Here is a 16,899-nt window from a genome sequence, read left to right as displayed (position 1 = left end):
TAATATACAGTGCTGATGGGATTTTTATGTTCTCAACAGTAATGTTTGAAAAGTGTTGACTCAGTATCTCCAATGCCAGATTGAATGAACAGTCATAATGTATTTCCAGTGACAACTGCAAAGTGATCGCTTTCATAGAGATGCGTAAGATGAGCCTCGAGCCTTTACCAGTGTTGTAATATGGGTTTTTACCAACTACCCATGTAAGGGTTTCTATGTGCTCCAAACGTTTATCACCGAACAAAAAGGAGTGTCCCCTTTGACATATTGGGTAGTGAGAAGAGTACAAGTTGAAGGCGGATAACTGATCAGAGACAACAAAAAACAAAAAGTGAGTACAACTTATGTTATTAGAAAAAATGTGTGTTAGTAATTTTAATCAGTGTCCCAAAAGAACTACTAAACTAATATTTTAAATATGAGGTTTGACTGAAATTCTTATGCAGTGCTTTTGACAACCAACCAAGCAGTTATACTATTTTATAACTATGGCACACCAAAAAGGTATTATTTGATAAGACCTATATTAGGACTGAAAGTGCAGTCTAGTTCTAGTAAATGATTATCCTGTAAATTTACACCTATAATAATGTACCAAACATAATTTAATAAAGAAAATCATCAAGATATTTTCAGTTGCTATAGAAGTCAAATAATACTGAAAACAGAAAAACAGAAGACAAAGATCCTGGAGATTTTATGACTTGGTTGTATATTACCATTTGCATATCAGTGCAAAATTGTTATATCAAAGTGATGTCTTCCTGCAATGTTATCTTCTTGTGTGGTAGTACAACCTTTTATGCAATACAGTCAAAAAATCAATTTCTACAACAATTCTATGAAAAGGAGAAACATTAATTGATCTTTTGAGATCAGTCCTAACAAACATTTAAGATCTCAACAATGAATGACATTTAACTGTGTGACTTTCCCATTTGGCTTCCCATGACTTACAAAAGACTGAACCTATAAACTAGGTCTGAACTACAGACACTGTGACACATCAAAGCTTAAGCTTTTTTTCTGGGTTGTAGATGAAGGTCAGATATGCTTTTTCACATTATCAGTGTCTCTTTTATGGTTCTAAAAAGAAAACACTGTATAAAAAAGCCTTATGGCCATAATCTCGATATAAGGTCCATTTTGTTCTAATTAAAAGCCTCTCAGCTCTATAGCCATTAAAATAATTACTGAACTAACTTAAAGATTAAAAATAAGCTATACGAAACATTTCTTGGTTTACTATCCACTGTTATTTAAGGTTCCACTTTTCACTTAAGAAAATGTGTACTGAACTTGAATTTTATTTTTAAATTAGACTTAAATAAGTGCAGTCATCTTCTTTTCAAGCTATTATGACCTGGATGACTAAGAGCCTACATAGAGATATTCCTAAGGAGTATTATAAAGCAAAAGAGCAGTTTTAAGCATTGATGGCATAAAAAAAAAGATATACAGGTTACTTCATCGCCTTATCACTTTGATATAAACACACTGAGCTCTCTTCTATGTTTGGATCCTGAGCAGTTAAATTGTTGGCACAGCCACCTGACTCCACGGGCAGTTGGGTGGAGTGAGTCACTAGGTGGGATTTCACATTCCCCATTTACAGTGTCCCAGCATGTCTCCAACTGTCTGCACAAGTCACGCATCAAGGAAGTCAAGGAATTCCCAGTTTAATGATACATGAGAAGATGCTTGAAGGCAGGATTTCTCAAACTCTAGTTTCCCATGGCTCTGTTTCTAGGTGCCCTTGATTCTTACCACACTGGCAGCTACTAGAAAAGAATGGTTAAGTGAGACTGACTATAACTGTGACTGCAAAAGAAAAAAAATATTAAGACTTCTCATAATTTTTGCTGCAGTAAAGAAATAATATTAATATTTTCTTCTAGATGTTTCCTTTATGAATGGTATTTAATAATCTCAGCTAAAGAAACTACTTACCTGCAAAAAATAAATAGATAAATAAATAACTGATAAACAAAACTTTGTTCGAGTTTCCTGCAAACTACTGATTATGTAGATATAAGGGAAACATAATAAAATACATAAAGGATGAATTTGGTCATATATGGACAATATGAAGTATGAGTACTGAAAACGGTACCTTTTTTTAATCATGTCAACATGCAGCAATTTTCTTTTATTATTATTCAAGGCTAAATTTGCATAAAATGTATAAAACATAATATCCACTCACCCACTACATCATTAGTTACATCTTGCTAGGACCGAGTTTGGCTCATGTTGACATGATAGTATCACAGAGTTAGTGCAAATCCATGCAAATCTCCTATTCCACCACATCCTAAACCTGCTCTGCTGGATTGAGATATGGTGACTGTGGAGGCTATTTAAGTACAGTGAACTCATTGTCATGTTTAAGAAACTAGTTTGAAATAATTTAAGCTTTGTGACACGACACCTGGCTAGAAGCAGCTTCCAAAAGATGTGTACACAGTGGACATAAATGGCTGGATATGCTCAGTGACAATACTCAGCTAGGATGGGGTGTTTTTATACAATGTTCAATTGTTTGAAACACTCTGGCCATTCTCCTCTGACCTCTAGCATCAAAAAGCATTTTCACCTAGAAAACCAAAGCTCACTTTTCTCTTTTTTGAACCATTCTCTGTAAATAATTTCTGAAATACTCAGACCAGCGTGTCTGGTACCAACAATCGTGCCATGTTCAAAGTCACTTCAATCACCCTTTTTCCCCATTCTGATGCTTAGTTTGAACTTCACTTGGTTGTCTTGACCATTTCAGCATACCTAAATGCACTGGCTTCCTGCTATGTGATTGGCCATTAACAAGCAGTTGAACAGGTGTAACTAATGAAGTGGCTGGTGAGTAGATGTAAGGCTTTTTAATACTAATGAAATCAGCTTTGATTATAATGACAGCATGAAAAGGCATAAAAATTAGGTAACAGTGACAGTCTTTCTTTGTACTTTAGCCACACAAGGATCGCACCTCTGATCTGATAATCAACAATCAAACATTGCCATGAGTTCAAAAACAAACCAGGACCCAAAAGCCTTCGGTAAGTATGAAAAATGTGATATTATATATTATATTATATATATTATATATTTCTAGCTTCTATAAAAACAGCGACAGCTGCTGAGTCTAGCAAGTCTCCCATGGGAAGTAAAGGGATGGAGGTTTAGGTTCCTTTATTTGTACCCGTAAGTAGGATTAACTAACATTCAGGATCAGACTACTTAACTCTCATTGACTTGCTAATGTGAAACATACAAATACAAACTTGAACAGCTATTCCCTAATAAAACAGAGCCAGAGGAGACTGAAATCATTAATGGTCCAGCTCTGTAGTATACCAGTGTTTCACAGTAGACAAGCTCACTGTTCTTACAACAATTTGCAGGCTGCACATCCATCTGACCTACATCACACCTTGGGTGATCAGCTAATTCAGTTTAGATCATTCATCAAGCCTGGAGATAATAAAACCCCAGCTGGATTACTCAAGATAATTCTAAACTACAGACTGCAATAAATGTTTTCAAATATTACTGTTGTGCTGCGGTTGTTGCTGATTCTGCCTGTGGGTAGCTATAACAGAGAGCAGGCATTTCTGCTTCTATCCAGGATAAAAATGAACTGAGAAAACAAATGTTGCAAAAAAAAGACTCAGAACACACTTTCTCTCATGGCAACTGGAGGCAAATCCACTAAAAAAACTGGAGAATCGTGTAAATGATGTCTATCGTAAGGTCTTTTATGATTCTTATTTTATTTATATATTTATCTCTTTTGATGTTTAACATGGTGTCATTCTTCATTGTCACCTGTATGTGAACTGAACTGACCATTTTTGTGTTTGCTCCTGGCATTGCCTTAACTTTACTGTTTAATGCAGAATTCCCTATGGTTATGACACATATTTAATTTTGGAAAAATTATATGAATAACAATTAGAATAATAATTCTTTCTGCACTGCCGTACAGTCTGTTATACTCACACTGAATAATTTGGGGGTGGGGGTGGGGGGGTTCCACGGCCCAGGGCCTATGGCTTCATAATAATCCGTTTATATCACAGCTGGACTCCCATCTAGCTCTAAAGACATTTTAGGGATTATTAAATCAAAAAGGATGCCTCTTACTACAATTGTAAATATCTCATTTACAAAGTAATAATTCAGACAGGTTCTGAACTATTACTTTGTAAATAAGATATTTTAGTTTTCTTCTTCATAAGGATAATCTGCAGAGTCTACAGTATTGAAACAAACTGACATACACGTTCACTGTGATTTTACTTGTAAAGGTGAAAATAAAAAAAGAAATGAATGGACATTATAAAAAGTAAGCATATGGTTTAGCTGGGTTTACAGCAGGAATATCTACTTTATACAGTCAACAAATTCTTACTGAATGTGTTGCTGCAAGGTTCCTGCTGCCAAAAATCAAAAAATTCTTCATGTAGTAATTGCTATGCAGAAAAAAAGCAAAAATGCTCTCCTGCTATATTATGTCTGAATCAATGCTTCAGGAACAAGTTCATAAGAATCTTGCCTGTGTCCAGATGATATAAGCATGTGCATCAACCCCTTGAGAGATTACACATACAGTTTGATGAATATTAAATAAATGCCCTCAAACTATGTTAAGGCCACAGAAAAAAAAAATATGCAGAGTAGACAATTTCAAAGTGACTCACAGAAGGCATGACCAAAGAAGTTATCCCTGGATACTCCATGTCTGATGAGATTTGTTTTTTTTTTTATTTTTTTGTTTATTTTGTTTTTAATTTCCTCCCCACTGAATAAATCTGAATATGATTGGTATCTCCATATTAAACTCTGGCATAGTTTGGTAACAAAAGTATGGTTTAATATAATATATTTAAAAAATATATTACAATGACTCTCAGACAGTTTTGATTATATATGCTGAATTATGTTACTATAAATGTAATAGTAAACGCATACTAAATATACAAGCCCCAGAGTGCTTAATGCAGCTGAGTTGAACACCATGCATTTTTCTAACACCAGCAATAAGTTTAATAAACTTAGTCCTCTATAACATGTCTATATGAATGGAATTTTGGATGAGAGCAAAAAAACAAACAAAACACCCTGAATAATGTGTTAGGTGTCTTTTTTGTTCTCACAAAGAACACAGTTAGTGTTTAATACAGTAACAGATCCTAAAACTTAGTTTCGATCTACTGACTTTACAACTCTATAATGACTTCTTAAATAGACATACTTACAACTTGTCCAAGACACAATTTTTATTGCAATTTTTTACAATAACAATTTCCCAGCATTTATGTTTTTCCATGCATTCCTGCTGGTTTATGTCACTTTTTGGTTAAAATAAAAATAAATAAAAATAAATGAAAAAGTATCATACTGACAGGTTAAAACCGTCTAATTTTAAAATAAAAGTCCTCCAAAAATCTGTACATAAATTAAGCATTTAACCAAAAATTGACATTATATTAATACATTAAATTAATTAAACAACAAAAAAATGTGTGGAATTTAATCCAAACTTCAGCTTAGTCAATAGAGTTTAACATATTTCAAGATCTTGCCATGACCTAGCTGTAACATTAAGAAAAGTAAGGAAATGGTGACCTCTTGTGAAATTCCAGTGTGAAACTGCAACTAAATGAAAAAGAAGTGGTGAAGCTGCCTCAACTGCTGTTTGGACAGAAGTAAAAAAAAAAAAAATACTGGGTCTTATGTATACTGCAGGACAGATTAACAGCTCAACTTTAAATACTTTGACCATGTACAATCTTTTTTTTTTCTCAACTTTTCATGTACTGAGCATAGACTGACTCATCTGACCGCAGCTCAATTTGTTCACATACTTCACCATTACCCAATACTTTTTAAAGTCAGAAATGTTTTTAATGTTCTAAATAATATATACTCTGCAGACACATGCATTTGTAACATCTGTGTTTTTCTGTTGGTAGCGGGCTTCCTGTTCATGTTTACATTCATAGCATCAACCAGCTATGCTGTTAAACACTAAACCTTCCCTTGACAGTGGCTATCAAGAAAAGGTCCAGGGTTCCTGGGGTTATGATCACTCAGACTGTGGAGCAACTGCCACCAGGGAAATCGACCCCCGACTTTACCCGCAAACCAATGGCTGTGACTGTCCAAGAAGGTAGAAAAACAACCATAGCCAGTGAAACTGACAATAACAATACAGCATAATTATTAACACCTGCATCACTGTCATGATTTCATTATTTCAGGTAAAAAAGCCTTTTTCAAAGCTATGGTTAGTGGAGAGCCAGCGCCAACTGTGACATGGGGGCGTAATAAAGGTGAAATAGATGACCCAGAAAAGTACAAGACTAGATATGATGAAAGAGCTCGAGAACACATTCTTGAGGTAAGAACAAAATAAAAGGATTGGGCTAATGATAATTTGCCAACTTTAATTTTTCAAGCTAAACATTTTTAAAGTCAAGAAGTTCTTTTTTGAATATTCATCAACATGGAAACCTGGAACATGGAGCGTGAAATGCAGGCAACCTGACAAGGTACAAAGAAAAAACAGAGGGTGATTAAGGAGAGTGGAAACAGAAACATGGCTGGGAAAAATAGACATAACCACACAGGGGAAGCAACACTAAACACACTGAACACGGGACGAGAGACTGTCAAAATAAAATAGGAAACACACTAGGATGCAGACTGAGACACGCACTTGACACAGGAGGAAAGAACGCACATAGGAACAAGACGGACTGGGAAGATGAAGGGAGGAGACAACAAGAGGGAAACATGGAAGCAGTTAAGGGAAATGAGACATAAACGCAGAGAGAGGGAGCGAGACCAAACACAGACACGATGGAGAAACATACACAGAAGACATGACAGACTGATAATAAACTCGAACTTAAAACATCTTGATAATGCGATGAAAGAAAACATGAATACAAAAAAATTCTAAACTTTAGGGGAGAAAACCTCAAGCCTAAAATATCCTAATAAAGCAAAGGGTCATGAACCAAAAGGAAAACTCAGAAAGCTTGGTCACAGACCCCAAACCATGACATATGGTGCTAAAGCTCCATAACCAAGTTTAACTTTTTTTGGGAGACAGACTCAGGTATTGACTCCACTATTGTCAAATATTTACATATTTCACGTGAGAATCATTTTTTGTCAGATAATCAACATCAATCCAGACCAAGCAGACACTTACAAGTGCTTTGCCACCAATGAATACGGAAAAGCTGTCTGCACCACCACTCTCAATGTCATTGCAGGTGAGCTTTATAGTTAACAATAAAAACTGAGTTAAATAACTTTACAATATACCATGTCTGGTAATTAATGATTTCTTGTTCTATTGTTGTTTTCATTCATGTATGAAGTGGGCTTCAAGAAGAAAAGCCAGGGAGGTAAGAAAGCATACTTTAACATGAACTGGTTTACTCTTTCTAATAGCGTCCAATCCACGAGTTTCTTTTTAGAATTACAGACTTTTAGCATATTTATTCTTTGCAAAATTTTACTTCGGTAGCAAAATTTGTTTCTTTTTTTATTGCAAAATAGTAAAAATTAAACAAAAAATTGACAGAGCCTTATAAGAATCCTTCACAATTAGATTTGGAAAAAAAATACCACAAAGTGAAAAAAGTCCAGATGGCAGAATTTTATTTTAAACTTAAGTCAAAATTTCTTTCAGGAAGTGGGCAGGAACCACAGGATTTCAGATCAATGCTCAAGAAAACGTAAGTTCACATCAAAGTCAAATTATTCAAAATGTGTTCTGCGTGTTGTAATGGCCTCCAATGCCCCTTTTTAGTGTTGTTGTCACTAGGAAAAAGCAACTCCCACCACAGAAAGAGGGAGAAATTGATCCTAAACTCTGGGAACTGCTTATAAGTGCACCAAAGAAAGATTATGAAAAAATCTGCTTGGAATTTGGGGTTACTGACTTTCGGTGGATGTTGAAGAGATTGAACCAGATGAAGAAAGAAAGGGCAGACGAACAGGCAAAGGTACTGTATAAATTAACAGTTGCACATGAATTCTGGATTTTGTATCCTGAACCAACAACATGTTGCTGAGTTTAAACAAGGAAGAAGGTTGACTTGCATCTTGAGCTTTACTTTAAAACCTGGTAGTTCATCCTGCTAAAGTCTGCTTGGTTATTTTAAATGTTTCTGATTTAATTCCTTCCTTCCATTTTTTCAAAAGGTGATTTCTTAAGCAGTAAAGTTTAAAAACAACATTTGCAGACACATACATTAGATAAAACTTGTTATCTTTCCTTTATAGGTTGTAGAGAAGCTGGAAAATGTGAAACAAATTGATGTGAAACCAAACGGAAAAGCTGAATTTGGATTTGACATGCAGCTATGGGATCCCAATAGTGCAGTTAACTTATACAAGGTGAATTTAAATGCATTCTAAAACAGCAAAAAATAATAAAAATAAATAAAGTTTTTAATTAAACTTGCTAAATAATAATTTAATAATGAAAATAAATACATAAATAATAATGTTACTACTTCTGTCTCAAAAGGATGGCATAATGGTTCCTTATGCAGATGATGAAAATTCAAAACATAGCCTTAGGAAAAAAGGAACAAATTATCTTTTAGCATTAAAGACCCTCAGCCAGAAGATGCTGGATTTTACCAGGTTGATGTCGAAGAGGCAAATGTTCTTACAACTGAGTTCAGAGGCAAGTGAAACTACTCCACTTAATAGCTGGTTATACAAGACGTTTATAAAACAAATCAAGTACATTTATATTTTGGAAATGAGATCATCTTGGGTTTCAAAATCTACCTTTTTTCCTCTCTTAGTGCCTGCAGTGGAGTTTGTAGACAAGATTAAGGATGCTAAGGCTGTTGAAAGTGAGGACGCTGTATTTCAGTGCGTTTTGTCAACACCACTCAACAGAATTACTTGGTCAAGAGAAGACTCCTCACTTGAACATGGGGACAAATATGAGATCACCATCTCAGAGGACAAACTAACTCACACATTAAGAGTAAAAGATTGTGAAATTGCAGATAAGGGGGCATATTATGCCATTGCTGGTATTGCTTCCAGCAGGGCCTCTCTCATGGTGGAAGGTGGGACATTTTTCTTTTTTGTACTCACAAAGCACAATAATAAATAAAAATGCAAATGGTGTAATACTAACACAAATAGTCTTGAATGTTTGATAGTCATGATATTATTTAACCTGTTTTGCTCATCATTTACATTTTAGTCAAACGTTTTGACTGAAATAACTGATTTGTTCTCTCTATGTTTGTGTGTCTACTGTAACTCAGAGGATCCACATGGTCGGAAAGGTCGCAAGGGAACCAAAACCATTGGACATGATAACCTGTCTAACCGAGGCTTGGACAAGGCAAAGATTTCAAAAGAGAAAGATGACTTGGAGGCAGTCAATCGAGCACTTGCTGAAAAGAAAGCTGCAGACACACTCGGAGATGCAAAAGATGGGGGTGATGGAAGAGATGGTTTAGGGGCTGGGGATGGTTCTGGTGGCAAAACTGGTGATGGTTCCAGTGGTAAAATTGGTGATGGTTCTGGTTCTGGTGACGGAAGTGGGGATGGTTCTGGTTCTGGTGACAGGAATGGTGATGGAACTGATGGAGATGATAAGAACCACTTAAGAGGAGAAGAAGATGATAAAGATACAAAAGATGATGCGCGTAAGAAGAAGCGATCACGAACTGGGCCTTTGGTTCCTGACACTGTCTTAGGTAAAACTCCTGACAACATGGTTTAAAGACTGAATAATCTATGCTCAGATTACAGATTATTATAATGTCAAAGCTTTAGCTCAGCTGTTCTCAAGGGTTAGCGTCTGCAAATACTTGTAACTCGGCAATATCACCCCATTTTCAATCAGTGTTTCAGGATGACTCCACTAAAGGTTCGATCAGATATAATGTTTGAGGCTTAAGTATCATTTCTATTCCAGGGGAAAAAAATGGGCAAAAGTGAATGTGGTTTGATTTTTAGTGAAAGATAATCATACAATATACATATTTCCCAATCCCATCTGCTGTCCACAAGGAAAGGCATACTGTAATGAAGAAAGCAAAGGTATAAAATAGGATTTTTAAATTAAAGTGTGCCCTTATGTGCTTTCAGTTTTATCTCTATTGTAATTTGCTACTGATGTGTCATTTTAAAAATAATCAAAACCTAATTTGTTATATAACTTGATTATTTTTTACATTTTCACATGTAGATCGAGGTGTTCAATTTGTCAGTGGGCTATCAGATACGAATGCCAATACTGGAGAACAGGTGGAGATGTCTTGCAAACTAAGCAGTGAGACGTCAGAGGGGCGCTGGTACAAAAATGGGAAACTGGTAAGTCAAAGGAGTAACACAGGAGTGTAACAAATTGCCACAATTCACTGTATATGAAATTACTATAACTACAACTTATAGACTTTGTTCTTTTTCTACAAATAACTAACATTTTATATAGTTAATCACTTCTTTACTGTTTATTTACTTATTTGTCTAGCTAACAAATGAAGATGGGGTAACAATTATCAAAGATGGAGCCTTTCACAGGCTGATAGTTGATTGCTGTAAAAAAGATGATGCAGCTGTGTACCGCTTTGAAGCTGAAGGACGTAAATCAGAAGCAACACTTAATATTCAAGGTCAGAATAAAATGAGTACCATGGCTGTAGCACAGCAAAACATATCAAATAATTAGTGCTGTCAGTGTTAATCTCGTTAAAATGACGTTAACGCCATAACCACATTAACACGGCAAATCTCTGTTAGCGAGTTACCGCAGATCGCCCCGTGTGTGGGGCTGCACAGTGTCAACGCGTTAACGCGGTTATGGCGTTGACGACATTTTAACGAGATTAACACTGACAGCACTACAAATAATATAATAACACTTTTAAAAAGGTTCTCATTGTTTAAATAAAACACTTTTTCCCGTCTCTCCTATACTAAAGATCCACCAAAAATGGACCCTGATGCACTAGGAAATTTCACAAAGCCAGTCATTATAAAGGCAGGCGAAAATGCTGAATGGAAGCTGCCATTCTCAGGCCAAGCACCAATGACTATACAGTGGTACAAGAATGACGATGAGCTGCTGCCAGCCCTCAATGTGAAGATTGAAACGTCTGATTCTGAGAGTCAACTACGCCTTATCAAGTGTCAAAGAAAAGACAGTGGAGAGGTGAAAATCAAAATAAAAAATGAATTTGGTACAACAGAGGCAGTATCCAAACTTATTGTACTGGGTGAGTTTTCCTCAGATATAATCTGGCAGTTTCTGTGATAACAGCCGAGGACATGTTAGACATAAACAGGCTGTGGAAAAATAACGTTTTCTACTTGAGCGTGCAAGTGGTATACTGGCAAATGTTTCACAAAAAAGCCCTATGAATAAATAAATAAAGGCTTTTATCGCCACTGAAATGATAATGCTTTTAATTTTCCGGAGATGAATACAGCAATTAGTGGAGTATGTTTAGGAAATTATGACTTTGTAATAGCAAAAATTACGGACATTAGCTTAATTGTTACATATTATCTGGCATAATGACCTGTTCTAAGTTGGTTCTCTACTATATTTACAGTTTGTTTGCTTATGTTGTGCTTTATTTACTTTATAAATTAAGTAAATAAAGCACAAATTATATTGTTCATAGTGGTGTGAATAGTGAATAATTTAGCTGGTAGCTGGTTTGAGGCCCATCCCCATGCAAGAATGAAGAGAGATATTGCTTTAAGAGCAGAGCATGTCTACAGAGAAATCTGAGCTTTATTGCTCATCTCTCTATGGACTGAGTAATTATTCACTACAGTCTAATTACCATAATGCATGAATTCCAGCATGGCCAACAGAAGTGTACTGGATTGATGATTTCAACATGAAAATATCCATTTATTATCTTAAAAGACAGTCATAGAAATAAATCCCTGCTTGTAAAATGACCGTGCATCAAATAAAGGCCTATTGCCTTAAGCAACTTCAGTAAATTAAAAAAAATGCCCTGGTTGCCATTTTAACAAAAACGGTTTGGCAAAATGTAGAATGTGCAAAGATAAATGCATTTCTTGTCATTTTGTCAACAGACAAACCAACACCTCCACAAGGGCCTGTGGACATTATGGAAAGTGCTGTGACATCTGTTGAATTCAAATGGAAACCACCAAAAGACAATGGCGGATGTCCGATCGCAAACTACATCATAGAGCGACAACAAGTAGGGCGAAATAAATGGACAAGTCTTGGTGAGATACCCGGCAATAGCCCAAGTTTCAAAGATTCAGATGTGGACCCTGGAAGGAGATACTGCTACCGGATCAGAGCGAAGACTGCAGAAGGTATCAGTGACTACCTGCAGACAGAGGACATACCAGCTGGTATATTACGTAAGTTTTCAGTTAATGCCTTCTTCTTCATTACTTTTTCTTTGTTCAGTTTAGAAGGAAGTATTACAAAGCATGTCTTTTTAGTATCCAGTTAGACACACTTTGTTTATTGCAGTTAAACCCTGACTAACTGCTAATAAAATGTTTTGGGAGAAGTTAAAAGAAATCCATAAAGAATATATACAAAGCTACATTAAATATATTAAAACACTGTCTCTGAATTTATGTGTCTAATAAATACCCTTCCATTTACACATTCTTTAGTTTTCAGCCACCTGCTAATTATATGATGATGGAAATAATAAAAGTAATGTTGAGAAACATCGCATGGCAACATTGATTAATTAACTCAGTTTCACTTTCATTTTTCTGTGTCATATATCCCCCACAGGTTATCCTGGACCGCCAGGTGTACCCAAAGTGGTCAGTGCCTTTAAAGACTGCATTAATCTGGCATGGAGTCCTCCATGTGACACTGGAGGAACCAAAATAGTGGGATACAATTTGGAAAAGAACAAGAAAGGCACTAATTACTGGAGCCTTGTAAATCAAAAGGGACCAATTACAGGTATACAACTTAAATGCTGAGGTGCAGGACATTTCATTAGCTCAAGAGTAAAAATAAATGCTTGTGATGTACCTGCACACATCATTGCAGATTTGTATTGACATAATTGCTCTTTCCGTTGTCTATAGATACAAAGTATGCAGTTAAAGACGTATTTGAAGGAGCAGCATATGAATTTCGAGTGTCAGCTGTCAACCTGTCTGGTGCTGGAGATCCCAGTATTCCATGTGACACAGTTATTGCAAGAGATCCAATGAGTAAGTTAATCACACAGACTTATGTTTTACTGTATTTGGGGGGATTTTTCAGTCATGAAAGTCATTCTTTAAAGTAAATGTTTAAAGTTTGTGTAATATAAAAGCTTCACTCTCACATTACTGTTATTGCAGAATCCCCAGGCAAAGTCACAGACCTTAAATTAACATCTTCCAATTACACGACATTTTCGCTGGCTTGGACTAAACCTAAGGAAGTGCAAGGGGTAGAAGATGAAGCCCAAGGGTATTATGTGGAGATCAGACCAATAGAGAGCCTTGAATGGACCCGCTGTAATACCACCCCAATTACTCTAACATCCTACACTGTGCTTGGCCTTAAGGCAATGGCCACATACTGGGTGAGAGTAATTGCCACCAATTATGGAGGTGATGGAGATCCTCAGAGCTTTGATAATTCTATCATTGCTATGCCTCCTCCTGGTAAGAAATGCAGTTTTTATAGTTTGACACTGCATGAACACAAGTATAAATTGGTTATTTCTAAAACAAGATATATTTATATTTATTTTTCACAAAACGCCAAAGAAAATATGCAGTTTTTCTTCTAATACAACACATCTACAGAGAGGAACAATTGTCTCGAAAAAGCTTACAGTTGTCAAAAAATAATGTTTGTGTGCCATACACCCATTTAATATCTGTAGATATAAGAGACGGCGGGTGAGAATTGTTGTGACAAGACAGGTTATGACTGAAAACACATCTGATAGGATTATACTGCCCAGCATGGACAAAAAAACTGCAGTTCAAATGCATCATATCACCAAGCATAACAATTTAAATCTGTAGATTTAAACTGTCATATGTTAGATCTAAGAATTGTTAAAGAAAAACTAATAAGTGCATTTAACATCTTATTAATTGTTAGTTTCATTCTCATTACTAGTACAGGTTTTCTGTGTAGGTGAATTATGACTAAAAAAGGGAGGTCTAACAATGGAATTAAGGTTAATTATACCCTTTGTGTCAACTATACACAGAGCATGTCCTCATAATACAGTAGAGAGATTCAAAATATAGAACTCCCTCAGCAGCTTTATGAATTACAAATTTAATTGTATTGTATTCTAAATCTATCCCTCACAGTCAAACCAAAGTTTAAAGACCGCAACATGAAGACCTTTGTGGTGGTGAAATCTGGAAACACTGTTCGCCTCAACATCAACTTTGAGGTATTATTCCACATGCTTTTACTCTGTTCACTGTGTGAGAATCTAATCAATGCTGTTAGTTAATATAGCAATATATTAATTTGACTCCTATGCTGTCATCTACAGGCGTCTCCCATGCCTGAAATCTTGTGGTTAAAGGATGGTATTCCAGTACCAAAGCATGTAACCATTACCAACTCTGATAAAGGATCTCAACTCTTAATTCCTACATCTGAGAGGACGGACACTGGCATCTATACCATTACTGTCAAAAACATGGTTGGCCAGGAAAGCTTCAATGTTGAAATCAGAGTTACAGGTAACTCTGATTTCAGCCATAGCAATGGTTTGTCATTGTTAGGCTAAATAAGACCATATATTGTAGCCAAATTAGAGTAAAACTGAAATCTGCATATTATCCTGTAAGTTGGTTAGATACAGTTGCATGGTAATTGCAGTACAGAATAATAACTTAATTTAGTGACTTGTTTTCACTTTTATTCATGCTACCATGGAAACGTATGTTTTAGCAAATACAATGTGATTAAAGTAGGAACAGAATACATGTATTTATAACTTAATGTACCACATAGGTTGTACTACTTTAAGATCACATTAAAGGTATGCAACACTGTAGATAAGGGAATGCTTAAAGCCATAATGCTGTGACTGTAACAAAATACTCCAGTCCAATTTTCTCTCTGCCTTTCACTTTGCCTATTTCAAGAAATCCCTTTTTCCCCAAGCTACGCTTATTGCTGCAGCTAGCTGTACCTGTGTTAGGAGTTTTACTTGAATGAAAATCGTTCTAATTCAAAGCCTATCTGACAGAAGCTGTACAAAAATCTATTTCCTGTCCAAACCATCAAGGGTACAATTTAGACTGAAAATCAGTAACCTAGCCCTGCTATATCAGTAAACAGTATTTTTAAATCTCTAAATTTTTCTCCAGATGATCCTAAACCTCCAGGTCCAGTGGAGCTGGAACAGAATATCCCAGGAACAGTGACACTGTCCTGGACTCCCTCTCCAGATGAAAAAAGGGATGACAGGCTGCACTACATGGTATCAAAGAGGGACTCCTTCAAACGGACTTGGAGAACAGTGGCAGACAACCTCTTTAACAACAAATTCACAGTTGTCAACATTTTACCTGGACGGCAGTATCACTTCAGGGTGTTTGCTAAAAATGACATGGGCCTTTCTCCACCTTCCGAGTCCCCTATGTTTGAAACCAAAAAGGAAAAAGGTTTGTTTCAAGTTTAATCATGAAAACAATACAAAACTCGCAATCATTTTGCAAACTGGCAAACTAAATCACTGTTCCTAAGCTAGGTTCTCAAGAAAGTGATGATTTCTTTAAACAGTTAAACTATTAGATTTCCCTGACGTTCATTCATTGTTAGACATAAAAATATTAATCAGATTGTCAATTAAGAAACTAAATAAGCCCTTTTCTGTATTCAATACAAAATAGCAAAGAAAGAAACAGGGGTCTCTGAGTGAGCAAGAATAAAATATGCACAGGCAGCCAATAATAGACGGCAAAACTGACAGTAAGAAACTGCATGATAGCTCTAAATATGGACTCATCTGTGAGCTTAAATGTGTCTGCTCATGACCCATGGTTATTAATAAAGATAAATGCATAACATACTTTATTCACAACCTTTACTTCAATCTAAGAAATCAGATTTGAAATCAACACGTTTCAACATAATAAAAACAAATAAAATTTCACTAATTAACACTAACCATCCCTTATCATAAGTGTCCCAGTCTCCCCCACTTAATTATTATTTTTGTTAAAATATAATTACTTTTTGTAATTCTTTGTTTCAGAAAAGTTCCAAGTAAACAGGCCAGAGATAAAACACCGGATCTTCGATTCTCCTCCCTCATTTATTGTTCCCCTGAAGAGGCGTACAGCCCCACAAGGTTATGAATGCTACATGAGCTGTGCCATTAAGGGTGATCCAGCTCCACGTGTTACGTGGTACTGGAACAATATCAGCCTCAACACAAACACCAACTACCACATCACAAATGTATGTGGAGTCTGCTCCTTGCTTATATTGAGAGTGGGACCCAAAGACAACGGGGAATACAAAGTCGTCATACAGAACAAACTGGGGACTGCAGAGTCATCAATGATGCTGAATGTCAGAGGTATTCACAAGGTTTAACAATCATAAAGGTTTTACTAATTTGATTGCCTGTTTACAGTATGTAGATTAAATAACGTTAGAGGATTATTGCTTTTTTTGCAGAGTGAAGACAAGCCACAGCTCCTGGGAAGAAGCTGAACAAACACCTGTGTGGAAATAACATAACCAATAAATAAAATGTAATGGAAAATGTGGTCATTTTTGTTTAAATGGTAGATGTTACAAAAATAGTTTAAAATATTGCTTTTTGTTTTTTTAATTCTGGAAAGGGATCCAAAGCACTTTGAAAGAAAGACAGTTTGAACATTTCAACACAAATGTGA

General features: G+C 35.8%; 1 pseudogene; it reads left to right on the top strand.

The window, feature by feature from the left end:
* Positions 1–3,016: 3,016 nt before the first annotated feature.
* Positions 3,017–16,594, top strand: LOC134627660 (immunoglobulin-like and fibronectin type III domain-containing protein 1; annotated as a pseudogene).
* The last annotated feature ends 305 nt before the right edge of the window (positions 16,595–16,899 follow it).

The sequence above is a fragment of the Pelmatolapia mariae genome, linkage group LG5 (assembly GCF_036321145.2).
Source record: "Pelmatolapia mariae isolate MD_Pm_ZW linkage group LG5, Pm_UMD_F_2, whole genome shotgun sequence".
Classification (NCBI taxonomy): Eukaryota; Metazoa; Chordata; class Actinopteri; order Cichliformes; family Cichlidae; genus Pelmatolapia; species Pelmatolapia mariae.
This window is presented reverse-complemented; position numbering and strand designations above follow the sequence as displayed.